Raw genomic sequence first — 15667 nt, 5'->3', positions numbered from 1 at the left:
AGGCTTGTGGAGATTCCCGGGCCAGGGAATGAACCTGAGCTGCTGCAGTGACAACACCAGATTCTTAACCCACTGTGCCACAAGGGAACTCCCAAGACTTTTCTTTTTTTTAAAGTATCATGTCTGAAGCCTGATTCTAGAATCTTCTAGATAATCCTGCATCCATGAATTGTTCTAAAAACTGTATGTTCATCACTGCTTAGCTCAGTAAGTGTTTATCTTGGCTCATCCAGGTGACATGGTGTGACCTAACCAACATATTTTTTACTGAGTGATGTGTTATGTTATATCTGGGGTTTAATTAATGATCGCTGCCCCTACTTCCTGAGCACTTCCTGGGCTTTAAGCAGAAGGGAAGCTGTTTTCCCAAACTCATCTGGCCGGTAGGTGGCAGAGTTGGGATTTGATCCAGTTGGCTGGACCTTGACAGCCTAATTGTGAACTGAATATTGCGTCACCTCAGGAAGAGGTGCTTGACGATAACTCTGAATTATCCATTCCGAAGCTCTAGAATGATGAACGCAGGAATTTATTTGTTCTCATAGCAGTTGAGTTTTTGCCCAAGTTCCATACTTGAAAAAATAAGCTTCTCTGCCTTAGAGGAAGTATAACTCGTTAACTGCATGCTTAGTCAAGGGGAAATTTTCGAAATAAAAGACAGTCTATATTTGCGGAAGTAAGTTAACAGGCCACTTGCCAAGAAGCCAACAAAGAATCAGAGGAATTCACACGTCCTCCATAATAAGCATTTAAAACCGAGGGGCCAACTCAAAAGCAGTATGCATTCTGCATCTGTAATCAGTCTGAGTTGATGACCCTTGAACGTGGTCATGAAGAGACCTGTAGAGGGCGGGGCCATAACAGGTCACAGTGGAGGTTTGGAGGATGAGTGATGGCTTGATCTTGACCTTCTTCTTTTTTTCAACTTCCTTTCCCTGAAATAACAGACAGTAAGGGAACCAGGAACACCCAGGCTTCTGGTCACGTATTTCTTCTTGATAACTTCACATCTTCCTGTTATCAAAATGTGAGTTACAGGAAGCAGACACCAGCCACAGCTGGTACAGGGCCAGTTTCAGAAGAAAGCTTTTGGGTGCAACCTCAGCAGAGCTTCCGAGGTAAACAGATATGCAAGGCAAATGCTTCATTTGACCGAATCCTCTCCAAAAAAAAAAAAAAAAAAATTTAAATGCATCTATATTTTCCAATATACTTATGATTTTAATAAAATCAAATGAGCAGGGTAAATATATACTTAAACTCTCTAAGTAATTGGTCATATCAGATGAATGCTCCCAATCTCTAAGCCTGCACTTTGGTGACCACGCCATGTAGGCATGGCTAGGTGCCCTGCACAGCATGTCATCAGGTAGACATCGAAGTGTTGGCTGGATTAGGTTCTTTTTTTTTTTTTTGTCTTTTTGCTCTTTCTTGGGCTGCTCCCACGGCATATGGAGGTTCCCAGGCTAGGGGTCCAATCAGAGCTGTAGCCACCGGCCTACACCAGAGCCACAGCAACGCAGGATCTGAGCCACATCTGCAACCTACACCACAGCTCATGGCAACGCCGGATCGTTAACCCACTGAGCAAGGGCAGGGACCGAACCTGCAACCTCATGGTTCCTAGTCAGATTCGTTAACCACTGCGCCACGACGGGAACTCCTGGATTAGGTTCTTGCCTAGAGGCTCTGGGGAAAAAATCTCTCCTTAAAACTTGTTCTGGTTGTTGGCAGAAATCAGTTCCTTGTGGGAGTTCCCTTTGTGGCTTGATGGTTAACAAATCCGACTAGGATCTGTGAGAATGCGGATTTGATCCCTGGCCTCCCTCAGTGGGTTAAGGATCCTGCATTGTTGTGACTGTGGTGTAGGCTGGCAGCTGCAGCTCCAGTTTGACCCCTAGCCTGGGAACCTCCATATGCTGCAGGTGCAGCCCTAAAAAAAAAAAAAAAAAAAAGAATTCAGTTCCTTGAAGCTGTAGGCCTGAGGATCTGGACCTTATTTCCATGCTGACTGTCAAACAGTGCCTACAGGCTGCCTGAATTCCTTGCCTCGGAGCTCCCTTCATCTCTGAGCCAGCAATGGCGTGTTGAATCTTTGCGCTTCAAATTTCTGACTCCTTCTGCTGTGATGAACCAGGGAAAATGCTCTGCCTTTAAGGGGCTCATGTGATTAAGTCACACCCAACCAGGATAATGCCCCTGTCTCAAGGTCAACTGTGTTTGATAATATAACCTAACCGCGGGAGTAAAATCCATCATAGAGTCCTGGGGATCTTGGGAACCATGTTTAAATTCTGACCACTGTACCTAGCTTCAAGAATGACCAACTCCAAAAAAAAAAAAAAGAAAAAGAAAAGAAAAGAAAAGAAAAGAAAAGAAAAAGAAAAAAGAGAGTTCCCAATGTGGCTTGGTGGATTAAGAACCCAACAGACAGTGTGTCTGTGAGGATGCCAGGTGGCCTCACTCAGTGGGTTTAAGGATCCAGCATTGCTGAAAGCTGCCGTCTAAGTCACAGGGTCAAGATCCAGCATTGCCGTGACTGTGTCGTGGGCTGGCAGCTGCAGCTCTGATTGGACCCCTGGCCTGGGACCTTCCATATGCTGGAGACGTGGCTCTAAAAATGTCCTGCTGGAGTTCCCATCGTGGCGCAGTGGTTAACGAATCCGACTAGGAACCATGAGGTTGGGGTTTCGATCCCTGCCCTTGCTCAGTGGGTTAAGGATCCGGCGTTGCCGTGAGCTGTGGTGTAGGTCGCAGACGTGGCTCGGATCCCCTGTTGCTGCGGCTCTGGCGTAGGCTGGTGGCTACAGCTCCGATTTGACCCCTAGCCTGGGAACCTCCATATGCTGTGGGAGCAGCCCAAGAAAATGGCAAAAAAAAAAGACAAAAAAAAAAGTCCTGCTGGAGTTTCTGTCATGGCTCATCGGAAACGAACTGACCAGGATCCATGAAGATGATGACTCTGAATTATCCATTCTCATACTCTAGAATTATGAACTCAGGCAATGTATTTGTCCTCCTGGCAGTGGGTTAAGGATCTGGCATTGCCGTGGCTGTGGTGTAGGTCAGCAGCTTCAGCTCTGATTTGACTCCTAGCCCAGGAACCTCCGTAATGCCGCAGGTGCATCTCTGAAAGAAAAAAAAAAAGTCCTGCTATATAGCACAGGGAACTATATCCAATCCCTTGTGATAGAAGTCCATTTTCAAATCACTTTATTTGTTTTAGTTGTTGAGTTGTAGGAGTTCCTTATATAGTCTGGACATTAACCCCTTAACAGATATTTGATTTGCAAATATTTTCTTCTTTATGTAGGCTTCTTTTTCACTCTGTTGATTTTGTCCTTTGACATGCAAGTCGTTTTTGTTGTTGTTGTTGTTAAGGCTACATCTGGGACATATGCAAGTACCCAGGATTGAATCCAAGCTGCAGTTGCAGCAATGCCAGATCCTTTAACCCACTGCACAAGGCTGGGGATGGCATATGGAATTCCTAGGCCATGGATCAGATCCCAGACACAGTTGCAACCCACGCTGAAGCTGCAGCAACGCTGTGCTGAGCCCAGGATTGAACCTGCATCCTGGCACTTCACAGACACTGCCGATCTCATTGCACCACAGCAGAACTTCTGAAGTCAGATTCTTCACCCACTGCACCATAGCGGGAACTCCTGATATGCAGCCATTTTTCAGTTTTATGTCACTGAAGTTGTCATTTTTGTTTTTGTTGCTTGTGATTTTGGTGTCATGTCCAAAAAATCATTGCCGAATTCAACGTTGTGAATCTTTCCTCTTATGTTTTCTTCTAGGAGTTTTATAGTTTTAGATCTTACAATTAGGTCTTTAATACATTTTGAGTTAGTAGATGGTAAAAAGCAAGGGTCCAATTTCATTTTTTTGGCAGTGGATTCCCAATTTTCCCAACACTCTTTGCTGAAGGGGCTGTCTTCTCCCCCTTGTGTGGTCTTGGTACCTTTGTCAAAGATCATTTGACCACATTCTCAAAGGTTTTCATCTGCTCTCTCTTTTCTGTTTCATTGATCTATAGACCAATTGGTCTCTTTTTATGCTGATACCACACTGTGTTGATTACCACAGATTTGTACATGTTTTGAACCAGAAAGTGTGATGTCTTTATTCTTTTTTCAAGTTTGTTTTCATGATTTAGGGTCCTTTGAGATTCCATGTGAACTTTAGGATTTTTTCCTCCTATTTCTGCAAAAATCCCAAAGGGATTGCATGGACTCTGTAGATTGCTTTGAGTGGTATGGGGCATTTAACCACATATTAAATCTTCCAATGCACAAACATGGGATGTTTTTCCTTTTATTTATGTTTTCTTTAATTTCTTATATATATATATAATTTATCTTATATATATATATATATATATATTTTTTTTAGGGCCACCCTTGTGGCTTATGGAGGTTCCCAGGTTAGGGGTCGAACTGGAGCTATAGCCACTGGCCTACACCACAGTCACAGCAATGCCAGATCTGAGCCACATCTGCGACCTACACCACAGCTCATGGCTTAACCCACTGAGTGAGGCCAGGGATCGAACCTACATCGTCATGGATACTAGTCAGATTCGTTTCTGCTGAGCCATGACAGGAACTCCACTTTAATTTCTTTCAGCAATGTTTTATAGTGTTTAGCATCCAAAACTTTCACCTCCTTGGTTAATTTCATTCCTAGGCATTTTATTTTTTTGATGCTGTCATAAATGGGATTGTTTTCTTAAATTCCTTTTTGAGTTGTTCATTATTAATGTATAGAAATGGAACTGACTTTTGTGTGTTGATTTTATATCCTGCAACTTTGCTTAATTTGTTAGGCTGCCTTAAATGCAGCGCTCTGAAAATACAAACTTTTTCACGGAGAATTTAATTTCATTGATCAGTGCTGGCACATCATTGAGTAATATCATAGGTCGGATCCTTGGCCATTATTCTGCAGAAAATAATGAAACATTTTAAGCATCATTTCTTTTATTTATTCTTTCATTGATAGATTGAGTGAATTGAGTGGCTGTGAATTGAGTGATTTGAGTGGCTGTGTATTCCAGGCACCATGTTGGATCTGGGTATATATCGATAGATAAAGTATACTTGGTGTTTGCCTCATTGAGTCTAGGCTCTAGTAACTAAACACACAAAAATTATGAACTGTGGAGTTCCCATTGTGGCTCAGTGGAAACAGATCTGACTAGTATTCATGAGGATGTGGGTTTGATCCCTGGCCTCTCTCAGTAGGGTAAGGATCCAGCACTGTTGTGAGCTGTGATGTAGGTCACAGAAATGGCTAGGATCTGGGGTTGCTGTGGCTGTGGCTGTGGTGTAGACCAGCAGCTGCAGCTCTAATTCAATCCCTAGCCTGGGAACATCCATATGTGGAGGGCTTGGCCCTAAAAAAGAAAAAAAAAAAAAAGATGACACACTGTGATGAGAATCATGAAGAAAATGGCCCAGGAGTCATGTTGGGCACTATAAGGAGGTCTCTCTGGGGAGGTGACATGAAGCTGACACCCAGAGGAAGGAGGATGGGTGGGGAGGGATGTGGGGAAGCCCTTGTTTATGAAGGCCGAGCTGGGAAAGAGCTCTGAAAAGTAAAAAGGTCAATAGGCAAGCAGTAGGTAAGCAGACAAAAAGGCAGGAGGTGAGGATGGGAAAAGCCATGGCCCCTTGAAAAGCCTGAAGAATATCATCCAATTGTGGTTTAGCAAAGGAACATTCAGAGGGTACTTCAAAGTCCATCTGCTGCTGGAGGTCCCACTGTGGCTCAGCAGATTAAAGAATCTGATGAGTATCCATGAGGATGTGGGTTCCATCCCTGGCCTTCCTCAGTGAGCTAAGGATCCCACATTGCCACAAGCTGCGGTATAGGTCACAGATGCCACTCAGATCCGGAGTTGCTGTGGCTGTGGTGTAGGCACCAGCTGCAGCTCTGATTCAAACCCTAGCCTGGGAACTTCCATATGCTGAGGGTCGGGACTAAATAAGACCAAAATAAAAGGTCCATTTTCTGCTTTCTATGTTCAGAAAAGCCGGTGGTTAGATGAACTCTCGTTGATGCTTTGCCATGCTCTCAACCCTGGGGAGACGAGATAGAGAGCAATTCTCAAGGTGATCTCTCCGGGGCCTGAGCCGTAGATGTGCCATGTGATTGAGGGGAGATGCCAGATGGTGAAAATTAAGGACCTGATTTTTTCTTTCTTTTTTTTTTTTTTTTTTTGCTTTTTAGGGCTGCACCTGTGGCATATGGAAGTTCCCAGGCTAGGCATCGAATTGGAGCTACAACTGCTGGCCTACACCACAGCTCACGGCAATGCCAGATCCCTGACCCACCGAGCTAGGCCAGGGATCGAACCTGCATCCTCATGGATACTAGTCGGGCTTGTTTCTGTTGTGCCACAACAGGAAATTCCAATGACCTGATTTTTTTTTTTTTTTTGGCTTTCTGGAGAAGTGTGTTTCCAGTTTTTTTTTTTTTAACATGTACACATTCTATTTTCACATATTATCGTGTTCCATCATAAGTGACTAGATGTAGTTTTCAGTGCTACACAGCAGGATCTCATTGCCAATCCATTCCAAAGGCAAGAGTTTGTATCAATTAACCCCAAGCACCCCATTCACCCCATTCCCTCCGCGCCCCCCCCCCCCCCCCCCCCGCCCCCGGCAACCACAAGTCTGTTCTCCAAGTCCATGATTTTCTTTTCTGTGGAAAAGTTCATTTGTGCCTCATACTAGATTCCAGATATAAGCAATATCTTATGGTATTTGTATTTCTCTTTCTGACTTACTGCACTCAGTATGAGAGTCTCTAGTTGCATCCATGTTGCTGCAAATGGCATTATGTCATTCTTTTTTATGGCTGAGTAGTATTCCATTGTGTATATATTCCACATCTTCCTAATCCAATCCTCTGTCAATGGACATTTGGGTTGTTTCCATGTCTTGGCTATTGTGAATAGTGCTGCAATGAACACACGGGTGCATGTGTCTTTTTTTTTTGTTTGTTTAAATTTTTTTCTATTTTTTATTTTATTTATTTATTTATTTACTTTATTTTTTTATTACTCAAATGAATTTATCACATCTGTAGTTGTATAATGATCATAACAGTCTGATTCACAGGATTTCCATCCCACAGCCCAAGCACATCCCCCCATCCCCCAAACTGTCTCCTCCAGAGACCATAAGTTTTTCAATGTCTGTGAGTCAGATTCTGTTCTGCAAAGAAGTTCAGTCTGTCCTTTTTTTCAGATTCCACATGTCAGTGAAAGCATTTGATGTTGGTGTCTCTTTGTATGGCTGACTTCACTTAGCATGATAGTTTCTAGGTCCATCCATGTTGCTAAGAATGCTGGTATTTTGTTATTTTTAACGGCTGAGTAATATTCCATTGTGTATATGTACTACATCTTCTGGATCCACTCCTCTGTCGATGGACATTTAGGATGTTTCCATGTCTTGGCTATGGTAAATGGTGCTGCAATGAACATTGGAGTACATGTGCCTTTGTGAGTCGTGGTTTTCTCTGGATAGATGCCCAGGAGCAGGTATTTTTTATTTTTTTTGCATGTGTCTTTTTTAAGGAAAGTTTTGCAAGGACCTGATTCTTGTTCCACCTCTATTAGATAGCTATTCCATGTTCTTCTTATTACACGTGCAGTCAGAAAGTTCAATAAACATTGCAAAAATTCTTAACATAACTCTGAACAGATTTCAATGAGATGCAATCTTATAAAAATTTGCCCGAAATTGAGCCCCCTGAGTAAAACCTATGGAGGTGCTCAGTTCCGTGGTTTGTTGAAAAGCAATTTTTTTCTCTTTTTGTGGCTGCCCTGTGGCATATGGAGTTCCTGGGGCCAGGAACCAGATCCCAGCTGCAGCTGTGACCTACATCGCAGCTGTGGCAACACTGGATCCTTAATCCACTCAGCCAGGTCAGGGATCAAACCTGCCCCCAGCACTCCAGAGATGCTGATCCTGAAGTGCCACAGTGGGAACTCTGAGAAGCAATTTTATTTATTTATTTATTTATTTATCTATCTTTTTGCCTTTTCCAGGGCTGCTTCCACGGCATATGGAGATTCCCAGGCTAGGGGTCTAATTGGAGCCGTAGCCACTGGCCTATGCCGGAGCCATAGCAATGCAGGATCCGAGCCGAGTCTGCAACCTACACCACAGCTCACAGCAACGTTGGATCCTTAACCCACTGAGCAAGGCCAGGGATCGAACCCTACAACCTCATGGTTCCTAGTCGGATTCGTTAACCACTGTGCCATGACGGGAACTCCTAAGAAGCAATTTTAAATGAGAATTTTAGAGTATACTTAATAAACTAATTTGCTTGTCATTTGGGGAAAAGCTATTTTTGTTTTGTCATTTTCTTCAAGAACTTAACCATTTTTCCGTTATGGCTCCTGAGTTAACTAGTTGAATTAAGATGAAAGGGAAGAATTTGAGTCTTTGCAAGACTTCCCCACACGGGTCAACTGAAGGGAATACATTGCACCATGCTCTGTAGAAGGAGGAGATCTCATAGACTATATTAAGGCTGTTTATTGGAGTTCCTGTCGTGGCACAGCGGAAAGGGATCTGACTAGGAACCATGAGGTTGCGGGTTTGATCCCTGGCCTTGCTCAGTGGGTTAAGGATCCAGTGTTGCCGTGAGCTGTGGTGTAGGTTGCAGATGAGGCTCAGATCCGATGTGGCTGTGGCTGTGGCTGTGGCCAGCAGCTATAGCTCTGATTGGACCCCTCCCCTAGCCTGGGAACCTCCCCATGCCGTGGGTGTGGCCCTAAAAAGCAAAGCAAAGCAAAAAACAAAAAACAAAAAACAGGCTATGTATAGGGTTCAGTAGTTAAAGAGGGAAGGAGTGATGCCAAACGCTGTCCCCACACTGAACTCTCACCATAACTTCAAAGTGGTACCCAGCAGGGTCTGGCCTCTCCTTGGGGTCATGGGGGCAGGAGATGCTATAGTGTTAGTCCTCTGTCTTGGGTCATAGCTGTGACTGCTCTGTACCGCCCACATTCTTGTTCAAAAGACAAGAGCCAAAAGATGAGTCAGAGACAACTCAGCCGGGAGGACATGCAGTGCAGGGTTGATACCCTGGGGCCAGAGCTGTCTCCTTTCAGGTCCAGCTCAGCTCTGAAGCAGGGCTTGTTTCTTCCCATCCTCTCCAAGGCTGTCTCTGTGGACCGAGGGCTTCCTTCTCAATGACTCATCTACAACGTTGTACTCACTACAAGGCAAAAGGAAGCTAAGTATTGGCTCAACTCTTTTCTCGTTCTTGGTAAAACCAACAAACAAACCATTTCTGGGTCAGGTCATGGTGACCAGAACAAGATTCTGAATTCTTCTTTCCTTTCCTTGTTGTTCAGGTTGAGATGGTCACAAAGACAAGAACTTCAAGAAACTCCCTGTGCGAATTCTCATTGCAGCGCAGAGGAAAGGAATCCAACTAGTATCCATGAGGATGTGGGTTTGATCCCTGGCCTTGCTCAGTGGGTTAAGGATCCCGTGTTGCCGTGAGCTGTGGTGTAGGTCGCAGACGCGGCTCGGATCCTGCATTGCTGTGGCTCTGGCATAGGCCGGCAGCAACAGCTCCGATTGGACCCCTAGCCTGGGAACTTCCATGTGCTGCAGGTGCAGCCCTACAAAGCCAAAGATAAAATAAAATAAAGTAAAAATAAAAAAGAAGAATAAGAAGCAGAAGAAGCTCCCTGCGTAACCACGCTTTGAGTAACTATCTTCTGAGGGTAAAAATACCCAGGGCTTAGTGTGCAACCCTTTGGAAAGAATTGGAGCAGAGCATTTAAGAAAAAGTTCCAAGCCAGTGTTTTTCAAGTTGCTGATTTATGTGTGGGGTATACTAACCCTCTTCCAGAAATTTCAGAATTTGCTTTCACTTCAGTGGTCATCTTAAAAAAATGAATACAACCATATTGTGTCAAATATAGCTTCTGCATGGCTGTATTGATGCCGTCAAGGGCCACCATACAGTCTTTTGACCCTTGGATAGCGGTGGGGACTGAGGCACTGCCAGGCATGCAAGAAACAGCATTCATCTCAGTCGAAATGAATTCTTACCCCTCCAGATAGAAGTGACCAGAAGCTTGGAGCGTGGGTGGGTGAAGGATGTTACTGCGTAGGACGCAGCATCCATGTAGGCTGCTTGGATGATCAGCCTTGGGGCCAGGGAATCCAGGATGTTGGGCCCTGGTGGAGTTTCTTTCACGGCTACTCTAGTCCTGGGCTCACTGTGCAAACACCACGGGGGCTGAGGATGGAGGCTGATGCCCTCCGTTGGAAGGGTGGGCTCATTCACCTGGTGGACCAGTGCCTCCCCCATGGTGGAAGTGCTCTGGAGAGCGCTGATAATAGACACTGAGACCCGCCCTTTCCCCGGACCTCTTTGTCCCTGATTTTCCAATTTCTTTCACTCCAGGCCACCTGGGGAATTCAGGGGTACAAGGGAAGGCATGTAACTTATTTATTTATTGTCTTTCTTTTTTTTAGGGCCACGCCCGTGGCACATGGAGGTTCCCAAGCCAGGGGTCTAATGGGAGCCGCAGCTGCCGGCCTCCACCACAGCCACAGCAACACGGGATCCGAGCCAAGTCTGCAACCTACACCAGAGCTCATGGCACTGCCGGATCCTTAATGCATTGAGTGAGGCCAGGGATGGAACCCATGTCCTCATGGATACTCTTCCGGTTCATTCACCACTGAGTGACGTCGGGAACTCAATTTATTCATTCATTTAAAAATGTGTGGTGGGAGTTCCCGTCATGGCTCAGCGGTAACAAACCCGACGGGTATCCATGAGGACGCAGGTTCAATCCCTGGCCTCACTCAATGCATTAAGGATCCGGTGTTGCCTTGAGCTGTAGGGTAGGTCACAGAAGTGGCTCAGATCCTGTGTTGCTGCGGCTGTGGCGTAGGCTGGCAGCTGCAGCTCCGATTGGACCCCTAGCCTGGGAACCTCCATATGCCACAGGCGCGGCCCTAAAATGAAAAACAAAACAAGTCTTAATGTCCACCTTGTACGAGGTGTGATGCTGAGCCCTGTGGCCACTGTAGTGAGCAGGGCAGTCTCTGTCCTGCCTTCTAGGAGCTGGCAGTCTAGGCAGGGAACGGTCACTACGGGAGTAACTTCCAGGGTGGGGTGGAGTACAGAGTGCGGAGGGGGCCACAGAGGGAGCTCACAGCCTGGTCCCAGAGTAATAGCTCAAGGAATTCAAGGAATGCAAGGCTGGGAAGGTTGGGCTGGAGAAAGAGCCAGGTGATGCATGGAAAGAATTTGGGGCTTAACCAAAGCGCCATGGAAAAGCATCTGACAGGTACCCCCAGTGCCTGCCCCCAACCTCACGATGAGCCACTCTCTCCTGTAAAGAGAATGACTTGGAAAACAGCAAGAGAGGAGCGGGACCAGTTAGAAGGTGGCACAGGAGTTCCTGTCGTGGCTCAGTGGTTAACGAATCCGACTAGGAAGCATGAGGTTGCGGGTTCGATCCCTGCCCTTGCTCAGTGGGTTAAGGATCCGGCCTTGCTGTGAGCTGTGGTGTAGGTTGCAGATGCGGCTCGGATCCTGAGTTGCTGTGGCTCTGGCGTAGGCCAGTGGCTACAGCTCCGATTCAATTCCTAGCCTGGGAACCTCCATATGCCTCGGGAGCGGCCCAAGAAATGGCAAAAAGACAAAAAAAAAAAAGTGGCACAGATGGGGGGCGATGGCATAGAGGTGGAGGCATTCAAGGGCACGTGAGAAGGTGGAATGAACGAGATGTGGGGAAAGACGGGATACAGAATGAGGAAGAAGGGAGAGTCGGAGACACCACGTGGGTTTTTGGTCTGAGCACATAGGTCTGCTTCCGGAGCTGGCACAGAGTGCCCTGGAGGGGAGCCTGGAGGTTCCTCTCTTTATTATTTTATTTTATTTATTTTTTAAATTTTTTTGTCTTTTTAGGGCCACACCAGAGGCATATGGAGGTTCCCAGGCTAGGGGTCCAATCAGAGCTGTAGCCGCTGACCTACACCACAGCCACAGCAATGTCAAATCTGAGCTGTGTCTTCATCCTACACCACAGCTCACGGCAACGCCGATCCTTAACCTACTGAGCGAGGCCAGGGATCGAACCTGCATCCTCATGGATGCTAGTCAGATTCATCTCCATTGAGCCACGATGGGAACTCCTGGAGGTTCCTCTCTGCATCTACATTTATTGTTGTCTTAGTAAGATGTCAATACATGGAGGTGCTGAGGCAAGTAAAAGGCTGCCCTGCCCCCAGGGAAGGCGATCCGTTTGGCAAGAAAGATGCGCACACAGATAAATGCAAGGCAGTGGATTCGGGTGTCAGGAACGTTCCTGCCTTTTGACCATGTAATCCTCCTCCTGGAGAGTGATCGGAATGAAACAGCTCGAAAGGAAACGGCGACTTCTTCTCAGTTCCACAGACTCCCTTTTGGGGCAGCTACTGAATACATCACGCAGCATGTGGCCTGAGGAATCACCGGTAAATTGACCTGGCCCTTGACCTCAAGCTGCTCACAGTCCAGTGGGAAAGATAAGCGTAGGAGTAGCTGTGATACAAAAGGACAGGGGAGCAGAACCGGCTGGGAAGCGAGGGAAGGTGGGCAGCCGGCCAGATTCTTCAGACAGGTCCTGCGTCCCACAGCCTGGAGCTGCCTCCCTCAAAGCATCCAGGCAGAATTAGATTGGAATATGTTTTTCTGGCTGTGGAATTTTTTCAGTGTTAACTCTTTCAACCACTATTTATTTGTTTATATTTTATGGCCCCACCTGCAGCATGTGGAAGCTCCCGGGCCCGGGACAGAATCCAAGCCACAAGTGTGACCTATGTTGCAGCTGCGGAAACGTGGGATCCTTTAAGCCACCTCGCTGGGCCGGGGATTGAACCTGCACTGGCACTGAGCTGAGTTGCTATGACCTGATCTGCAGCAGTCGGGTTCTAACTCCTAACTTCTGTTTTAAATTGTAAATAAAACATGTTACATGTAATGGAGCTAATATCCATTTCTGCATGAAGCGATATTTACATTGCTTTGGGGTGTTGGGAGGGCCTAATAATGCTTTTGAGACTTAACCCTCCTAAGGGTGCCAGATTAAAATACAGGACATCAGAGTTCCCATTGTGGCTCAGCGGTTAATGAACCCAACTAGCATCCATGAGGATGCGGGTTCGATACCTGGCCTCAGTGGGTTAAGGCTCCGGTGTCGCCGTGAGCTGTGGTGTAGGTCGCAGGTGCTGCTCAGATTCCCCCATTGCTGTGGCTGTGGTGTAGGCTGGGAGCTACAGCTCTGAATGGATCCCTAGCCTGGGAACCTCCATGTGCCTCGGGGGCGGCCCTAAAAAGAGAAATAAATAAATTAAATATAAATATAAATAAATAAGATACAGGACATCCAATGACACGTGAGTTTCACTTAAACAGATGGACAATGTTTTAGGATATGTCCCAAATATTGCTTGGAACATAGACTAAACATTTTTTCATTGTTCATCTGAATTTAGAGCTAGGGCCCAAAGATGACCGCTACATATTTATGTGGTAGAAGTCATGCAGAAGATTTCAAAGAGGGAATGAAATACATTTATATTAAAAAAATCATAATCATCTCTCCTTTTTTTTGGGGGGGTCTTGCCTACTGCCTGTGGACGTTCCCAGGCTAGGAATCGAACATGCACAGTGTTCAACATAGGACCCTTAACCTGCTGCACCACAAGGGAGCTCCCATAGTCATCTCTTTCTGTAAGTAAAGTGCCAGAGCATTTTACAACAACAAAAAATTTTAAATTATGTCCTATGCAATATTTGGGACAAAATGATACCCCCAAATTATTTACCTGAAGTTAAAATTTAAATCAAATGTAACTTGCTGTCCTGTAGTTTTGTTAAATCTAGGGACTCTAAATGGTATACAGTCTTCAGCTCCCTGCTGCTTTCTTCCTGTTTCCTCAGGGCAGCCATTTAAGAATCTAGTTTGAAAATACTAGCTAGTTGTGACTTGTCTTCCCCTAGTGGTGAATCCAGTCAATGCACGTAATTCAAGCCTCTAACGAATTAAGTTACCATGTGTCAGCTATGAAGTGAAAGAAAGAAAGAAAGAAAGAAAGAAAGAAAGAAAGAAAGAAAGAAAGAAAGAAAGAAAGAAAGAAAGAAAGAAAAAGAGTTCCCATTGTGGCTCAGTGGTTAAGGAATCTGACTAGCATCCATGAGGACACAGGTTCGATCCCTGGCCTCGCTCAGTGGGTTAAGGATCCGGCATTGCCATGAGCTGTGGTCTAGGTTGCAGACATGGCTTGGATCCTGCATTGCTGTGGCTGTGGTGTAGACGGGCACCTGCAGCTCCGATTCGACCCCTAGCAGAAGGGGACATGCACGTGTGCAAATGCTGTAACATCCCTCCCAGGGGGTGTGGGGGATAGGCTGCAGGGACAGAGGACCACAAAGGTAACTTCTACCTGTGTGATGATGGAGGGCTTCTAGAAAGATTTCAAGAGTGGATGATGAGCCTTGTTCTTAAAAACTTAGAATCTCTCTAAAAGTTAAATTCCAGGATATTAAAGCGTTATAAAATCTGGGAACAGATAAGAGTACACAAAAAGGCACTCCACTATTTGTTATTTATTTAAGGACTAATTCCAGTCTTTTGGGAAAATGGACCATCTTTCTACTGGAGAGACAGGAAAATGTGTTTCTTCTTAGTCATTCACTTTCTCCTCAGCTCCTTCTCTTTGATAGATCTAAGGAATTTAGGAGAGGATGACTGGGAGTCGGGGGTTGAGACTGGTAGGGAGTCACTGTGAGAAGAAATATTTAATTGTTTTTGTCTTTTCAGGGCCACACTCGAGGCATATGGAAGTTCCCAAGCGAGGGGTTGAATCAGAGCCGCAGCTGCCGGCCTACGCCACAGCCACAGCCATGCCAGATCTGAGCCACATCTGTGACCACCACAGTCACAGCCACGCCAGATCCTTAACCCACTGAGCGAGGCCTGGGATCAAACTTGCATTCTCATGGTTACCAGTCAGGTTCTTAACCCACAATGGGAACTCAAGAAATATTTAATGTAAACCTGCTACCAAGAGATGTACTTTTTCCATTTCCTTCCTCTTCCCAAGACCCTCTGCTAAGCCAGAGTATCAACTCTGCTCACTTCTTGGTCCATGTCAATGACTACTTCACCCAGAAGATACCTTTGCTAGAACCTAAGATCTAAGTGGGGACAGAATATGAAAAGCAAAGGCAACCGGTATATCCTTGGTGCGAAAGACATTATCAAGTTCTCCTCTTGCCTTTTTCCTTCGGGTGAGGTTAATTAAGGATCTTCTCCATGAATACAAATAGCCTCATGGGAAATGTTTCTGTGGCCCATGAGCCCTGTGATCATCTAAACTCAAGAAAAAAAGAGAGTGAGAAAAAACTGGATGTTACTTGTATTTGTTATGACTGTTAAGCAATGGGGTGTTTCTTGGCATCAGAGATGAATTTATATCTATGTCAGTCTGTCTGTCTATCGATCTATCTATCGATCTATCGATCTATCTATCTATTATCTATCTATCTATATTTGTCTTTTATTATTTTAGGGCTGCACCCCCAGCATATGGAGATTCCCAGGCTAGGGGTCTAA

This window comes from Phacochoerus africanus, chromosome 1 (genome assembly GCF_016906955.1).
Source record: "Phacochoerus africanus isolate WHEZ1 chromosome 1, ROS_Pafr_v1, whole genome shotgun sequence".
Taxonomy (NCBI): domain Eukaryota; kingdom Metazoa; phylum Chordata; class Mammalia; order Artiodactyla; family Suidae; genus Phacochoerus; species Phacochoerus africanus.
Note: the sequence above shows the minus strand (reverse complement) of the source record.